Raw genomic sequence first — 15944 nt, forward strand, 5'->3', positions numbered from 1 at the left:
AATTGGATTATGCTCTGATTTTCAAGCACCTGTCCCTGCATGTCTAATGGTCGCTCGTTTGCGAGCGCTCACACCCGGCGTGTTGGATGTGATCCAAGCAGTCGGCTCAAACGCTAAGAATCAAGATGGAGATGATTGGGTAACAAGCTGTAAAAGCTTCCTCAAATTCATTTAGAAACTGTATCAGTCCGGGTTGACCCCCATCGTCTCTGGGATTTATTCCCATTAGAAAGGATCACATTTGTTTTTGGGCCATTCCGATTGGTTTGAGGACGTTTGGATCAGAGTCCAGATTTGTCATTTCAGGTGGTAACCTTGTCAGACAACGTGGTTTCCTCTCATGATTTGATTACCGGAGAGACGGGCTGCATCTTTACCCCTGACCCATCCATAAGCTGAGCGCTGACGAGACGTGCGTGGCAAGCAGAGGCGCTGAAGCTGCAGGAGCTCGGAGGAATGTCCGCGACAGTCATCAACAGCACAAAAGACTCTGTTGTCGGACAAGGTGACAGCAGAAAGTCTCAGATCCCCTAAAAGCAGATGTATGTTTTATCTGCCACAAAGAGGCTAGGAGTGTTTCTGGGGCGACACGTCATCCGTCTGAAGGTTTTAAGGAGTGCCGCTCTGTCAGAGCTCCAGGTGTCTCTCAGGAAGGAGAAAAACGGACTTCAGCGCCTTAAAGCACCAACTCAGAAAACTGTTCAAGGGCAGCATCATTTACTTGTACTCTTAACCGTCCTTCATGAAATAACTGTGGATCAGTTCTTCGTGAAAACAAATAAAATCAACACTATAATTAATTTTTTGGCAATTTTTTGTCATTTTTTAATGCCAACAGGCAGACTTGATAACTAAACCTATTGGTGGATTTTCTTTACTTTTTATCAAACAGTAAAAGACGTCTGCTTTAAAACTCATGAAAGTCTGAATTAAAGAAAACAAAAACGCCTCTCCTCAGTTTGTATTTCATTTATTGTATGAGTCAGTATCCATCTGCTGAAAGCTGGATTTTACAAAACCTTAAAGAAAATGTTTTGCTTATCTAAGAGAAAGCGTCACTTTTTTCAAGTGGGTCCTTCAGGATCTGTTTTGTGATAAAAGCTCAGCTTTAAAGCTTTCCAACAGTGTGAGGTCTAACTCATTTGATTCATAAGATGAGATCTAAAGGCTGTTTGTTTTCACATGCAGTCAGATTTCAGTTTGCATCAAGTCATTGTAAAGATGGCCTCAGTGCTTTTTAAAGAACGTCGAAATAATTACTGTTCATTATTAACCCCCGTCAGGCACAAAACATCAAATAATTGAAACTATTTATTTATTTATTTTTTTGGTTTTGAGAATTTTTTCTGTTTAAAATGTAAAAAATACATAAAAGCTCCATATTTACCCACTGTCTCAAATTTGACTCACTAATTTTTAACATTGAATAACTGTATTATGTAAAGGGATAATGTCCTTCGAAGTGTGCATTATCAGAAATTAACGCACGCTATGAAAGCCTGAACCGTCTGACCTGAAGCAGAGGACGATTGCTTACACAAAGTGCGTTAAGTTCTGATAATGCACTTTTTGAAGGGCATTATCCCATAAATACTATGGTCACTTACAACATAAATACAAATTTAATAGTTTTTTTAGTACTTTATTCTTTTTATGTTCCTTGTTTAGATCGTTTTTTTGACAAAAGTGAACTATTTGATGTGGTGTGGTGTATTGTCATGGTAACACGACATCAGCCTTGACTGCAGCGGGGGAAAAAATCGATATACATTATAGATTATTAAACAAAGCATCAGTTCTGAGAGAAGGTTCACCTCTTATCGCTAGTTTTTGTCCACATGATGAAGAAAAGTTTGTTTTAAAGAAACCCGTGCAGTGATATATACCCATTCAGCCCATGTGAGCAGAACTTCTTTTTTTCTGTGTGCATCACTGGGGAGCCAATCAGAATAGAGTATTCACCAGGACCATGGTGTTAAAAAAATGCATTTTCTATCAATACAAATAGTCATTTAATTTTTTTTTATAAACGTAGATGAATTAATCTCACTATAGAGTTTTTAAAATTAGCTCAACTTTTCCCGCCACTTTGAAATGAGGAGGAAAATATCATGTTTTTCCCCCTGGGCTGATCACCACTCCTCCTTAAAGGTTTTTTTTTAATTCTTGTTGTTTTTCCCTCCCTTTTCTGAATTTAATGGCTTCCTCCCCTCACCTACCTGCAGGTTTGTCTTGTTTCGCTACTCACCACCTTCTCATCTCCTTTGCCCGTTTTTTTTCTTTATCCTGATGTTTGGGTTTTTTTGGACTTGGATACCATTGTTCAGGATATAGCTCTTCCTTGGTTTATGGATTTTTTTTTGTTAATAAAGACTTGTTGTGTTTTTTTGGAACTGCCAGCTTTTCTGTTTTTGTGTCTTGAGAAAGTCTTTCTAATGCCTCTAGTGCAGGGGTGTCAAACATACGACTTGCGGGCCGGATATGGCTCACCAGATGGTTTAATCCGGCCCAGCCATGAAGAGAATAAATACAAAGATGTTGGAGAGAAAAAAAAAAGTTCTAGACCATTCCTGTAGTGAGTTATGGCTCTGTAGAGAAATGACCGCAATTCCGCCACTAGGGGGAGAAAAGGAACCCCAAGACAAGAGACCAAAAAAATTATCCTAATATACAATGCAATAATAAGTGATTCATCTACTAGGTTGGTTGAGCATTTATTCCAACAGAGAAAAAAACAAAACTAAAACAAGACGACAAATGTTATTTTTTGCTGATGTTACTGGTCTGGCCCACTTGAGATCAGACGGGTTGAACCAAAATGAGTTCGACACCCCTGCTCTGGTGGAATGATGATGAACTACAGGGCAGGACCAAGTTTGAAACAATGGCTTAAAGTCTGGATCATGCTGATGAGATAGGATCATAGAAATGAGTGGGACAAATGTAATGACGATGAATCCATCCATTTTTTTGGGTCGTGAGGGGATGTCTCTTCATGCAGCTGCCATGAGGAGACAAGTGGGTCAATTTTCTGGTTCATCCAAGATTCTGATCCACTTCAGTTGGACTCAGAAACCAAACTCTGGAGTTGTTCATTGTACTGACCGCCTCTTCTACCTACGTTTGAGTCTCATCCGTCCAGATCTTATGGATTCATTTGTCAGATTTAGTTAGATTTTTTTTTGGACAGTTTATTGCATGCAAACTCCTTGTTCTGTTTGCACAGCAGCACTTTGATTCATGAATTATACTCGTTTCTTCAGCATGACATGGTAATTAGGGGGTGGGAACATCCGTCACTGCTGATTGTCTAAGAGTCCAGCCATCACGCCGGATAAAAGGAAGGAGCTGTCGGTCACTATAATGAAGGGAAATGGCGTTCCGGGTCATTGATATTCCTGACATGCAGCATTTCGTGGATTCATCTGTTTTGGCGTGGGGATGGTGGCAAAGACTCGACCCAGTTCGAGCTCATCGGGACAAAGACGTGCACCCTGAATTTAAAGTGAAGCAATGAAAATGGCAGATAAATTATGCAGGAACGCTTGCTTTTAGTCTGGAAATGACTTGATGCTACAAATGAGAAGACTGGGGAGCTGCGAGAGCCACAATGGAGAGAAAAGCTTCCTAAAGTCCTTTTGTTCAGTTACTTTTTTTGACTTTGCTGCTGTCGGAGTCTGAGCTCCCCCCCATAGGGTTCACTTCTCCTGTCTGCGGATGAAATATTCTTACAGGACGTTGAGGCTTTGAGGCTGTTTGGGCCTGGAAGCTTTGGCCGCCTGAATCCAGCCTCCATCCAGCCTCCATCCATCTATCCTGGCGAGTGTGTATTTTTGCTTCATGTATTTCAGGTGTCAAATAACCCAGAAAACTCGGATCCCGCTGGCAGGACCTGACAACTTAGTCAAACAGCTCTGATCCGGATCTTTGAGGCTTAGTCCATTTATTGTTGATATAAAAGATGAGGATTTTAAAGTTTCTGAGTTTTGAAAGCTAGAAAAAATATAATTGTATTTGTTTTTGATTCAGACTGAAAGTATGCTTCCGACTATTTAATAAACTAATCAGGTAAAACTGATTTTTTTATATTAAAGGAATTAAAATGTCTGAGAGCTGTCTGTGACATGAATGGAGCCATTTGTAATTAATACATGTGTTTGTAAAGGCCCACTCCGTCTTATCATGCTCTTGTGGTATTATTCTGATGAGGGAAGACATTTATTTTGAAAATTCGGCTCAGAAGCACGGACGCAGACCTGTAGATGTAATCACAGCATGATGAAAGGAAACATTACATCTATTCTCTAATAATAACTTGTTAGTAAAAATTACACTGACAAAGATGCCGAGTACAGGAAGGAAGACGTAAAGATGGCGGGATGCTTTTGTTTTACGTGTTTGTTTATGGTTGCTGTTGTTGACAGCCTTAATTTTTAGCGATTTTTCCGGTATTTTCTGGAGTATAATTTGCACTTTTGGGAGAAAAGTGCAATGCCAAGTCCGCTGTAGAGCTGCATTCACACCAAACGCACGTCACACATCAAATTAGCATCGGTTCGTGAGATATTTCAGAGCATTTTTCTTTTAACTTCAACCTTTATCTTCCACTCCAGGAGCTGAAAATGACGGCGCTTCCAGCGGTACTTCTGTCTCTCTGTAACCCAGTTTGATGACTTGTTGTCCCACATTACTCCGAAAGGAAAATGAAAAAATATTTATGTCTCGATGGAAAAAAGGAAAAGTCATAAAGTTCAGGAGAAAGATCTGATTCTACTCCGTGTTTATTCTGGACGATGCTTCTTCTTCTGCGTTGATAACACCTACAGTGCCCTCTTGTGGTTATTAGCAGGAAACAACCACAATCAATTGTTAGTGGCAAAATAATACATTTATTTGTAAATTCGTTAAATACTATAATACATACGCAATTAATACTGAAGTAATTTAGCCAAGTAGCATAAAATGGTAGACCTTTGAGCTGCAATCTGCACTGTTTAACTTCAACAGTTAGAGGGAGTCGCTGCGATGCTGTTCAAATACGAGGCAGATGTGATTTAAGGATGGAAAGGGGGTTATATAAAGGTCATCTGGACTCAGACAAATATTAGAAAAACTTTCTTCTTCATGCCACCTTAAGAAAGCCGATTTCTGTTTTTGCAGGAATTCTTCTGAACACTGTGCTGGAAAAATTATGACTCAGTTCTTCAAAAGCTGATTTTATCAAAGTTATATCATCTGTTTGTGTCACCCATTAAAATTGGAAAGTGGATTTCTTTTTCCTTTGTTTGGTTCAAACAAAAGCTACTTTCTTAACTAGGTCAAAATGAAAATGCTAAACTTCTAAGCTCAGATGTCTGTGGTGTCCTGCAAGATAAGAGGCAGACGTTCACATCACAGCATCACAGATACAAAGATATTTTGGTTCTGAAACTTTGAACAAAAACCATCAACTACAAATGATCTCCTTTGTGACAAAAACTTTTTAGTACCAAAACAGACAGTAGTCGTGTTTCCATTAACTCTGAAATTTCGAAAAACGGAATTTCGATATTAAATTATCCTAATGGAAACACCACAATTTCGAAAAAACTCGCCTTTTTCGAAATAAAGTTTTTGCGCTTAGAGGAGGTGGTATTTGGGCCGTATCGAAACAGTAGTTTTTCGAAAAACTGTAATGGAAACACTTTTTTCGAAACAAACGAGTCACGTGACCATTAACCGGATATGGCGTTTCGGACAGGAAGCAGGAAAAGCTGGTCAAATGCGCTTTTTCACAGCAACTGGCTGCCTTGGGCACCGCACAGCTCATCAAAAGTTGAGCGTGTCATGCGAAAATGCTGAATCCACAGCTCTTCGGTGAATTCTTCAACCACGATTTCCCAAAACTGTTTGACTCTACGTCGTTCCCACGTTTAAGGAGCCTGCCGCTCCAAGGCTCGGATCAGACGTAGACGTCTTCTCTGAATGGGAAGGCTGAGAGCTAGCTCCGTGGCAGAAATGTGAATGAATCTACTGCACATGAAAATAGTGTTTATATCCGTCGTCATGTTTTTTTAATGACTTATCGCGGGAATTACTTCGAGTTTTTCGCATAATCATGGTTTAATGGAAACGCTGTTTTTTCGAAACATTGTTTTATCGAAATTCTAGAAATTTCGAAAAAGTTTTGCGCAAAAGTGTAATGGAAACGCAGCTATTCTTACCATCTGTACGATCGAATTTCCTCTTTGCAGAGGACAAACGCGCGTGCAGCCAGCTGCTGGATCGGTGCACGGGGACGTCTACAAAGTGCAGAGGCGGACGGAGCGGCAGTGCCGCCATATCTCATGTTTAATAAAGCAGAAATCACTGGAGTTAATTTCTCCATCAGATGTATTTTGAATGAAGTCAAGTGACTGCTAGTCTGTGGAAAGCTTTCATCAAAATATTTCATGATACATCTTAGAGGAATGTAGTTCAACCTCTAGTGATGAAGAGGAGCAGCTTCCTCCACATAAACCTGAGCATCAGATACAGTAGACGGCACGCAAAGGTCAACCAGTGCACAAGGAGTCAGTTTTAGATACTTTTTAACATATATTTGCAACATTCAACTTTATTAAGTGGTAAATCAACATCTTATCAGTTCACTAACATACATGTATCTTCATTCTCGCTTCAAACAACAGATGTAACTGAGGTACAAGAGAAGCTGCTTTTGTATCTACGCACTCCAAAAAATAGAGTTTTTCATGTTTTTAACGTGTACTTGTAGCATGTTTCTCATGATGGAGGACAGAGGCTACAGTCACGAGTCTTTAGCTGCTCCGCTTCTTTGGGATGCAGACAAATAAATAAATGTATGTTAACCGCTTCAAAAAGCGAGCCAAGTCGGCCAAATTCCAACTGCTGGTGTGGCTTAGATTTATAGTATATTAATATTAATATACAAAAACTGAAGATATTCTATTACCATTACTACCACCCGCTATATATGCCATATTGCGTGCAACTTACGATTGAGGTGGTTAAATTAAATTTCAAAAACATTAACTAGAAGTTGTCAGTAGGCTACTAGAAGTTAGTATCTAGAAAGTATGGAGCACTGGGGTTCTGTCCTCTATTTCTATTATTTTTCGTTCTGTTCTCCATGCTTCTGCTTAGTGCAGTACGATTCAAGTGTTGTTTCTCTTCCCCACTACCCTCCCGGAGAGCGGGAGGTATTCCAGATTCCAGGTTGCTCTTCTGTGCTCCTGTCCTTGGCCATGGACCTCACCTCTGGCTTGACTTGCACCCCAGCTGTCCCCCCGTTTCATCGGGATTGTATGTGCTCCTGTCCTTGGCCGCGGACCTTGCCTCGCACCCCCAACTGTCCCCCAATTCCATCTGGATGAAGGATCATCTGTGCTTCCTGTCCTTGGACGTAGACCTCACATCAGGCTCGACTGACGCCCCCAGTTCCATCTGAATGTAGGATCATATGTACTCCTGTCCTTGGACATAGATCTCAACTCGTGCCCCCAGCTGTCCCCCAGTTCCATCTGGATGTTGGATCGTCTGTGCTCCTGTCCTGGGCACTTGACGTCGCTCCTGGCTTGACTTGCGCCCCCAAGTGTCACCCCGTTCCATCAGGATCGTCTGTGCTCCTGCCCTTGGATGTAGACCTTGCCTCCGGCTTGATTCGTGCTCTAGCTACATCTGAATGTAGGATCATCTGTGCTTCTGTTCTTGGATGTAGATCTCGACTCGCGCTTCCCCAGCTGTCCCAAAGTTCCATCTGGATAGTCTGTGCTTCTGTTCTTTGTCGCGGACATTGCCTCTGGCCAATTCCATCTGAATGTAGGATTGCTTTTGCTCCCGTCTTTTGCAGTGGACCTTGCCTCTGGCTCGACTTGCGCCCCAGTTCCATCTGAATGTAGGATCATATGTGCTCTTGTCCTTGGATGTAAATCCCAACTCGTGCACCCAGCGGTCCCCCCGTTTCATCTGGATAAAGGATTGTCTGTTCTCCTGTCTTTGGACATAGACCTCGCCTCTGGATCGACTTGTGCCCCTTTGCCATTTTTGTTTTACCAGTAAATTTTAGGTTGGGGTGTGAGAGAATGTAAAATAGCTGGAGAGAATGTAAACAAAGAAATAATGGGAAGTGAGGGCAGAATTACTAAGAGGCAAATTCCTGATAAACTCCTGCCGCTCTGCAAAAACTATGTACTAAAATGTAACTTTTTAAAATTTGTCTAAAAACTACGCAATTACAATTAAGAGACCACTCGGAACGCTTTTATAATAGATCAAAACATGATTGGATTGGGACTTTCAAGAGCAAAAGCAGCAGCTGGACGAACGGCTCTTCTCCATCAAAGTTCAAGCTGACCAAAGGATTCTGGGCCTCAACAAACGACCGTATATGAAGACGAACAGTCTTATTACTGTCAGCGAGTCCCAGCTCTGCCAACCTGCCGACGGTTCACTGAAGCAATGAAATGCATCTCCCCCTGAGGGAAAGCAAAACTATCCATCACCATCACCACTGAACAGTTTGATCTGGCAGTTACAGAACCGCCTTTGATTACACTGAAGATATTCCACTTTGTTGGGCACTGAAAAATGACTGCCTGGGATTTCTGCTGTCATTGCAACTAATCTTGATGTCAAACTCTTACAAATTCACAATGTTTGAAGTGATAAAGAATGAAATAGAGTTTGACTAACGTGAATACAGCAGGAAGTCAGCTTAAGGAGTTTCTTTCACAATTTGCTGCAAATACTTAATTTTTTTATGTTCAAATCTGATCATCTTTTAATTATGAGGATACACTTTTTAGTCAAAAATCAATACAACCTGTGCTGTTTTCTAGGACATAGTTTCTGCAGAGTGGCGAGAGGTCATTACTGAATTCAAGTCTGAGTTGTGGGCGGGATTATTGGCATGGAGCAACACCGCCCCTCTTCCCCTTCCCATCAATGAGCAGGGAGCTTGTGGCCCGCTCAGCGTCTTTTGTATGTCATAAATAGTCTTTTTCAAAGGGAAAATGAAATACCCAAAATGCAATTTTAAACTTTTATTTCTTAAAAATGGATCATGATAAAAATGGCACATGAACATGTTAAAATCATAATTTTCATTTGAATTGGTATTTAGAAAAAGTAGAAAATCAAATAATATTCAAAATTGAGAGAAAACATAAGTAATTGTTAAAAATCTTCACATTTTATTTAAAACGTTTATAATTAGTTGTTTATCTAGTGTGGATTTTTGTTACTTTTCCTTTTAATATACAGTTTAGCAGTTTGTATTGTTATATTGTAGTTTTTTTTTATTTATCCAAGTCCTTTTTTTGATTTCACAAAGTTGAAATCTAATCAATATAAGCTTTTTATGAAGACCATTTATGAATTGTGTTTTGACAATGAAAACAATGTTTTATCAAAAAAGCATAATTAAATTCTTTTTTTTTCAAAATTGTTCAAATGCAATGCATTGTTGTCTATATTCCCCAATCTAGTGAGCATTGATGGTTTTTTGCAAATAATTACGAGAAATTTCTAAGGCAGTCGATTTTGGAATTTTAGATTTTGACAGCACTGAAAAATGGTGAACGGGAACCCACTACAAAGAAATTGGGACACAGCCGCTGTGTTATTTGTGTGTGCTGTTAATAAATACCCACAAATACAACTGCCATCACGCCGTGAGATATTGGCAGAATCTTCAAGAATCTTCGCTGCCCATTTTTAAAAAAAAATGTTGGCATGGTCATGAATGTAGAAGGCGACAGTCAGGTGTGTAGAATGTCCCGGTTATCATATAGCCTCAGGCTATCGGGCAGCTGACGCCCTGGTGTCACTTGATATGGACGTCGGCCGTTCTGAGACATTTACACATCGTCCACTCAGAGCAGCTACCGGCCACAGCGAATCACCTGTCACTGACCTGTTGCCGCCCAATTTCGTAAAGGTCGTCACCGCACAACCTTGAAACGTGCCTGGGCTCGGCCATCGACCAAGGTGCACTATTAGGGAAAAATTGTGGCATTTTGGGATATGTGACCATAGCCAAATTTGGGAGTTAGTCGTTTTAGTTATGTCTGTTTTTTATTAGTTGTCCAAACACGGTTGTGAGTTATAGGTATTGTGAATACTTGTTAGCGTGTTACAAACAATTTCTAGTTACTGTGTATGCAGGTAATAAAGTCTGATTGACGGACTAATCTCTTTCTCTCGAGTCTCTCTTAATGTCCCCTATAGTTTGGTGCACCTTATACAAGCTGACAGTTTCATCGACGGTGTGCCTTATAAACCGATGCACCCAATAGTGAGGGAAATACATATAATAGGAAGAAGTTGAGCTATATTTCTTTTCTTGACCTAAAGAGTAAATGGTGGCTGTAAAACTGCACATTTTAATAATTTAGTCAATGTGGAGTTTAAAGTTGAGTTTTGGGTCCAGCCAAAGACCAAGATGCTTAGTAGAGTCAGCGTTGTGCATTATGGACCAATCACTGAATTGAATTTGAAGAGTTTAGCAAATTATGATGTGTACCAAAAAGTAAGCAACAACATTTATTCATATTTAGAAGCCAGTTTTGTACAATATTAAAATGAATCAATTATGGTAAGATGTGGCTAAAGCAGCATGAAATGTTGAGATTTATGCAATATTGTAAATAAAATGAATTCATTCCAAACCTCAAATTCATATTTTATATCAATGAGAGTAAATATTAACTGCTAACTTTAAAAAGGACTCATGAAAGGCAAAGATTTGAGTTATACTATCACATAAAGTAGACTGCAATCCTGGCGTTTTAATGCAATAAAATGAGGTTGAAAAGCGCTTCCTCGTATTTATGCACACACAGCGTGAGCAGGAAGGCAGAGCTGCTCAGACAGCACAAAAGAGCCAGCTGTGTGGGAAGAGACGGCTAAAATTGCATCATGGCAGCATTTCTATCATTCACTGCTCCTCTTTCCCCTCGTCTCCCTGAAAGACTTCCAGCGTTTCCAACAAAAAGCCGCCGTTGCAGAAGGATGTGTCCTCATCTGGGTTCTCACCTTCGGTGCCATCCATAGTCACATGCTTTAAGTGTGTAAAAGTGATGACAGATAACTCTGTAAGCTATCTGTCATCACATTTACACACCTCTTTTTCCTTTTTATCCATTGTTCGCATCAGTTGATTTCTTTCTCTCATAGATTTGAGAGCAGTGGGCGGTCAGAGCTATAGGAGAGTTTTTTTCCTCCCTCTGGCATTAAATCCGAGCTAGTTATTTTACAAAATGTCACGGTCATTAGGCCGCCTTTCAGAGTTCGCACAATCACAACAAAAGTGCTTCATCACTGTATCACGGCGCTCACGAGCAGCGGCTCAACCTGCCGCGATTCCGCCTCGTGGCCGCCGGCTCGGATCGACCTCTGCCCCGACGCCCAAGCAGGCAAAACAAGGTCACACAAGGCGAGGGAAGCTGGCGTTGTCTCTACAGGCGTGGGGTGGTAGGGACACGCGGTGACAAATATAACAGTGTTGAATGGCGTTCACTCTTGCCAATGCTCGTAATCGCTCTTAGCCATGCCGCCTGGAGCCGGCGCCACAATGAAGCAGGTATTTCTATTCATTCAATAGGACGTGAATGATAAAACATGTCCAGAAATTTCGTTTTTTCCTGCCAACATACATTTTCTGCTTTTCTAAGAAACCTTTTAGTAAGTTGGCACAGGTTGTTTTTTATTTCATCCTTTGTGGTTTTTATCACCAACAAATGAAAACCTTTGAAGCTCAAAGGAGAGGAAGCTGTGGAGTGTTTATAGTGTGTTATTTGTTCACGATTGTGAAATTGTACGTTTTTGTTGTTGCAGAGATAAAGGCTAATGGATTTTCTAAGAAACAAAAGTGTATGTTTTATTGGTTCTTACAGGCAGGATGTAATTTTTTTTTCTATATCCATATATTGCACAACTATTTGTATACATTGTTACATATTTTATTATTTTTTGCAACATTTTCTTTTTTCAAATGTCTTCTTTGCATTAACAGTTGCTCTACTGTCCATGTGGTAGGGACAATAAAGACCTATCCAATCTATCTAATGTAGAAATGACACCACCTCAGTTCATTTGCTATGGAAATTCAGAGAGCCGCTGTGGGAGATATTCCTTGTGAATATGCACAAATGAAAACTTCTTTTAAGCGACTATTTGGTGCTCCATCTGTCTTTTCTGGGATGTTGTCCGACGTTCTTGGGGATTTTGGCTTTAGAAAACATTTTGTGGGCACATCTTTACTTCTCCTGGAGGATCGTCGTTCTCTTTCCATCTCTAGCCTTCTGCACATGACAGTCCAGATGAGTGTTGCATCCAATTTAGAGAACAATCAAAGGTCCTAAAATGCCACAGAGCGGCAACCAAAATGCAAGTTTTTCAGCACATTTGGCAGGTGGACGAAGAGGTTATAGAAAAGGTTAAAATTTATTGGCAGCTGGATGATTTTTGTCTCAAAGTTGACATAAATCTGTGGCTGGCCAGGGACATTTTGAGGTTGGGACGTGGCAGTCCAGAGACAGGTGGGGATGACACCATTAGGAAATCGGGTGAAGTCCGTCTGACTGGACGATGTGTAAATGTCTTCAGCCGCCCATATCAAGTGCCACCAGCTGCCCGGACGTATAAAAGCCAGCCGTTCTACATGTGGCGTGATGTCTTGAAGCTCCTGCCGATGCTTCCTAATCGCACGGTGGCAGTTGTATTTGTGACTATAGAACTAGAGTCACACGCACCTTTATAGGCAGCAGTAGGGCGGTTGAGCTCTGATCGGAAGATTGCAGGTTCAATTCCCACCTTCGACAATTCGAAGTGTGTTTGAGCAAGACACAGAACACCACCTTGTCTCTAGTGGAAGGTTGGCGCCAGCTGAGCCACCATCAGTGTGGGAATGGGACTGTAACTGTAAAGCGCTTTGAGCCTTCAAGGAAGGTAGAAAAGCGCTACACAAGCGAACGCCATTTCTGGAAACTACGGATGCAATGATACAGTTTGGTCACGGTTCGATTTGCATTGGGGAAAAAAGCCTGAAATCCTACTATTCCACAGATGATAATTCATTTTGCAAACAGAAATAACACGGCAAAAATGTCAGATTTCTTTCAAGGGCACTTATTGCAGAATCACATTTAAATAGAACTCTTTTAAACATTACAACTTATAAAGGACTGTAAAAGTGTCTCACTCCTTAATACTTGTAAACATCAACACAATGAACAGCAATCATTTAAGCAGTTCTCTTAAGTTTTGACAGCTGGATGTCATATAGAACCTAAACTGAACCAATTACAAATATTTAGAACTTACTTAGTTTGAAGTCCAAATAAATAACAGCAACACAAGTGAAGTGTAGTATCCCTTAGCTGTCGAAAAGCTCTCCGGTTGTTGGGCAAGGTAATTTCTGGCGTGGAGGGGGAGAGGGGGCGGTGTTTTTTTTCGCAGCAGACGAAGACATGAATACTCAGAACGGCTTAAAGCACCTCGCAGTGATACTGAATAAATAAAATGAGTATCGTGAAACATGTGGAATTGTCAAACGTGTATTGAATGGTTCAGGTTTTATATTGACTATCGTTGCATCCCTACTGGAAACTGAAGGTTTGTCTGCTTGTATTTAGTCATCGTACAAACACACCCAGGCCTCTCGTCTCATTCTAGGGTCCATCATCTCACAGGGCCTTAAGTGGACTCACTTCGGAAGAAGGCCCAACAGAAGTGCACTTCCTGCGACAACTTAGGAAGTTCAACCTGCAACAGGAACTGCAATAATTCAGTCTGTCCTGACCACGTCCATGAAGGTCTGGTTGGATCCGCAACCTCACTGGACAGGGACAGACTGCAGGGAAGCATCCGGTCTGCGGAGAGGATTATTGGTTCCCTCCATTCAGGACTTGTACCGGTCCAGGGTCGGGAAACTGGCTGGTGAAATCTTGACAGACCCGTCATGTACCGGACACAATCCCTTCCCTTCAGGGTGGCGTCTCAGAACTATGTACGCCAAAACCAGCTTCTTGAACTCCTGACCAGTCACAGAGAATGGAACATCAAACTCGAGAACTGTCGACTGGCGTAATTGTTGTATTTATCTTTTTCTTCACATTTTTTTTTATCTTGTTTTACTTTTTTACACCTTTTTATACTTCGTCTTGTATGCACGAGAGCAGAAGACACCAAAGCTAAATTTGTTACATTCACTATCTTGTGTTTTGCTTTATAAGTTGTAATCGCACACAATGTCTCCATGGGTTGATTTGTCTACTATAAACACCAAAGTGATGTAATGAAATCTCACCTGAGCCCCACAGCAGCCAGGGAAGTCAAAGAGATTTTTGGTCCTCTGTGACTATTTCCATGTTCAATTTGTGGCATTTTGTACAACCCATTACCAGAACACGCAAACACCAATGTTGCCATGAGAGCTCAACTCTTCCAGTCCTGGAGAGACATGTACTTTGAGCCGTGGACGGGGTCCTTGTCTTGTCCTCAGCTATCTGGGGTTTTAATGAGGGCTCATTTGTTCTCCGGCTGCGTTTGACCTTCACAGAGCTATATTTAAATGCCGTCTCCTTCGCCTCAGTTCAGGCTTCAGGTACAGTCACAATAAAACAAGAGAAGAGGAAGTACACTGGTTTGTGTTTTTGGAAACTGTTGGTCTGTGGGCAATTCGGGAGATGATCAAATTAAGGTATTGTTTACTTTCGTAGGAGGGAGGGGAACATCATCCGGGCAGAGTGTGCAACATGATTACAGTTTATATCTCCATGAGGAACTCAAACGCCTTTTAGGTTCTCCTTCAGCAGCGCAGATTTGATATTCTGGGAGCTTGTTACAGAAGTGGAAATGCAGTTGATTTATGATCGTCTTTATTGCAACCTTGTTTGGTTTGCCTGCTGAGCGAGCGCCTAGAACACCATCCGGCTCATAATAAACAGAACATCTAGACTTCTAATCGGTCGCCACAACCTTTTTTTTTATAATCCATCACGAACATCTGTCTGCTGTTGACCTCGTTTATTTTTAGGTAGGTGACATTGCTTTCATGGACTTGAGAAATATCCAGCAGTGAGATCGTCATCAGTGGATCTGTCAGTTGGCATTCGTATTACCTGATTAAAAATGATGATTTCTCTAAAGAAAAGAAAAGGTTTGGGGTCATTTTATATGAATGATCAACCGTAAAGTGTCTGCATGTTCAGGTTATTCTGGTAAAGGAGAATCATATTTCACATTTCATTGAATTTTATGGTTAAGGTCATCTCCCTGCACTGTGACAACTACAGATGAAATATTGTTCGGTACATTTTTGTAATTACGTTTTTAGAATTCTAATGAAAAAATTTAAATTGGAAAAAAAGCATTCATTGTTTTCTAGAAACTTCTCACTTTTCCTGTATTTCTATGCACACTTAGTATCCAATTTCTTTTCTATATCACTTTTTTAAATTTTGTGTCTATTTTCTTGAACAAGCCTAAAGTGTCTGCAAGTCCCCGTCCTCTCAAGATGACTTTTGATTTCAACTTGTTTTGTTTTTTGGCACAGTGAATACATTTTTAACCCTTCTGCTCTCCTTGGTTTGTTTACATTTAAAGTGGGGTCATCTGGACCCCACAAGACAGTACGCTGAACTTTTTTTAATCATTGATTTTTGAGTTTCACTAATGTTCATGGCACACATAAAATCCTGTCCACATTTGTCATGGAAGGAATCACACATCAGTGTGTGGTTGGAATCATCTGGACCCCAAAGAGAGCGGAAGGGTTCAGTGTTTTTAGATTTTGAATACAACAATTGGAGATCAAGTTTAGTTAGCTGCAGTAACGCACAAACCTAATTTGAGACTCTTTTCACGTCTCCCAGATTTGTGTGCGCTCATCGCTCCCTCACAGCTGTGCACCATGGAGCTCTTCTATGAGCAGGTGGTGCGAG

This window comes from Oryzias melastigma, linkage group LG15, assembly GCF_002922805.2.
Source record: "Oryzias melastigma strain HK-1 linkage group LG15, ASM292280v2, whole genome shotgun sequence".
Classification (NCBI taxonomy): domain Eukaryota; kingdom Metazoa; phylum Chordata; class Actinopteri; order Beloniformes; family Adrianichthyidae; genus Oryzias; species Oryzias melastigma.